General features: G+C 41.8%; 1 non-coding gene across 1 annotated transcript; it reads left to right on the plus strand.

Annotated features, from left to right (window-relative positions):
* Positions 1–1,696: 1,696 nt before the first annotated feature.
* On the plus strand, positions 1,697–1,831 carry LOC122673647. Its single transcript, XR_006334769.1, has one exon. It is a non-coding gene; the product is annotated as a small nucleolar RNA SNORA70 (small nucleolar RNA).
* Positions 1,832–2,271: the final 440 nt, after the last annotated feature.

Here is a 2,271-nt window from a genome sequence, read left to right on the forward strand (position 1 = left end):
CCAGAAATTTAGAAATATATGTTCAATTTTCTCTCACCTATGTACAAAACATATATCCAGAAAGCTACTCAGAACTGTTAAAAATCCAAAGGTGGGGTATCATGTCTGTCATGCTGGCTGTGGACATCTCAAGAACCAATTGTATTGACAGCCACAGGAGCTGAGGAGAATGCATTTCATACGTACAATAGGGCTATAACATCAGTTCAAGGACTGCAGCGTAAAATATATTACAAGTTAGCAGAAACTCAAATGTTTAAGAAAGGGAGCAGTCATCCAAGGAGCATGCATCTAGAAACATAACTGAACCAAAATTTCCTAGTTCATAGGATTCCTTTTTGGATGCAAAGTATGTATTTGCAGAAGCTGGAAAAATCTGGAAGAATGTTTTTCAGAATCATAAACCTGGCTTGTTCACGTATTTACCAAAAGACCTGGGGAAAAAATAACTTTTGTAGCATTTCAAATTCATCATTTGACTTTTAAAAATAACTATCTTAATTATCTCCAAGGGCTATTATGGAAATCAAAGGCAACCTTGTATGTAAATTAAATACACTCACACTGATTAAAATAAAGGTAAAATAATTGTTGCTTCCTAAAGACTATCTTGATTCAGTTCCGTTCAGTCGCTCAGTCATGTCCAACTCGTTGCGACCCCATGAATCGCAGCACGCCAGGCCTCCCTGTCTTGATTAGACCCTGAGAAAATCAGGGCTATTCTGTATGGTAGCACCATGTAGTGATTAAGGTTGTCATATAATAATGTGTCCATTCTCTTTTTATTAATATATGTTCTTCCTGTTCTTCAAAACTCAAGTTCAAATTTTCTACAAGAAGTTTAAGAGGGTGTACAGTTCAGTTCAGTTGCTCGGTCGTGTCTCTTTGTGACCCCATGGACTACAGCATACTAGGCCTCCCTGTCCATCACCCACTCCCAGAGTTTACTCAGACTCACGTCCATGGAGTTGGTGATGTCATCCGACCATCTCATCCTCTGTCATCCCATTCTCCTCCTGCCTTCAATCTTTCCCAGCATCAGGGTCTTTTCAAATGAGTCAGCTCTTTGCATCAGGTGACCAAAGTATTGGAGTTTCAGTTTCAGCATCAGTCCTTCCAATGAATATTCAGGACTGATTTCCTTTAGGATGGACTGGTTGGATCTCCTTGCAGTCCAAGGGACTCTCAAGAGTCTTCTCCATCAGCACAGTTCAGAAGCATCAATTCTTCGGTGCTCAGCTTTCTTTATAGTCCAACTCTTATATCCTTACCTGACTACTGGAAAACCATAGCTTTGACTATAAGTACCTTTGTTGGCAAAATGATGTCTCCGCTTTTTAATATGCTATCTAGGTTGGTCATAGCTTTTCTTCCAAGAAGTGAGTGTCTTTTAATTTCATGGCTGCAGTCACCATCTGCAGTGATTTTGAAGACCAAAAAAATGAAGTCTGTCACTGTTTCCACTGTTTCCCCATCTATTTGCCATGAAGTGATGGGACCAGCTGCCATGATCTTAGTTTTCTGAATGTTGAGCGTTAAAACAACTTTTTCACTCTCCTCTTTCATTTTCATCAACAGACTCTTTAGTTCTTTGCTTTCTGCCATAAGTGTGGTGTCAGAAATATTCAAAGATTAAATGTCATTATATCTGCAACTTATTTTGAAATGTGGCAAAATGTTAAAAGTGAGAATCTATTTGCATTTAATAAAGCAGATTACGCTCTTTTCCCCATGGGCGCCCAGTGTGCAATGACTGCAAAGAGCAGCCTTCTTGGTAGTGTATGCAGCCTGTTGCCTGTACAGTTTGCCCTAAGGGACCTTGGAGACAACTCTTTCCAGTGGACAGTCATGACTGGCATGCTGTCCCCAGTCTAGGCTCCAGACAGGTATGTGTGGTACCTTTGGAAAGCCCCAGGACACAGTGGCCAGGGTCCACACTGGCAAAGTCATACTGTCCATCTTCACCAAGCTGCAGAACAAGGAGCCTGTGGTTGAGGCCAGACCTTCCACAGGGCCAAGTTCAAGTTCCTTGGCTGCCAGAAGGTCCATATCTCCAAGAAGTGGGGATTTACTAAATCAAATGTGGATGAATTTGAAAACATGGTGGCAGTGCTCGCTTCAGCCGCACATATACGAAAATTGAAAACATGGTGGCAGAAAAGCAGCTCATCCTGGATGGCTGTGGGGTCAAATATATCCCTAATCTTGACCCTCTGGACAGATGGCAGGCCCTGCATTCATGAGAACCTTGGGTCTCTCCTCTCCTTACCC

This window comes from Cervus elaphus, chromosome 17, assembly GCF_910594005.1.
Source record: "Cervus elaphus chromosome 17, mCerEla1.1, whole genome shotgun sequence".
Taxonomy (NCBI): Eukaryota; Metazoa; Chordata; class Mammalia; order Artiodactyla; family Cervidae; genus Cervus; species Cervus elaphus.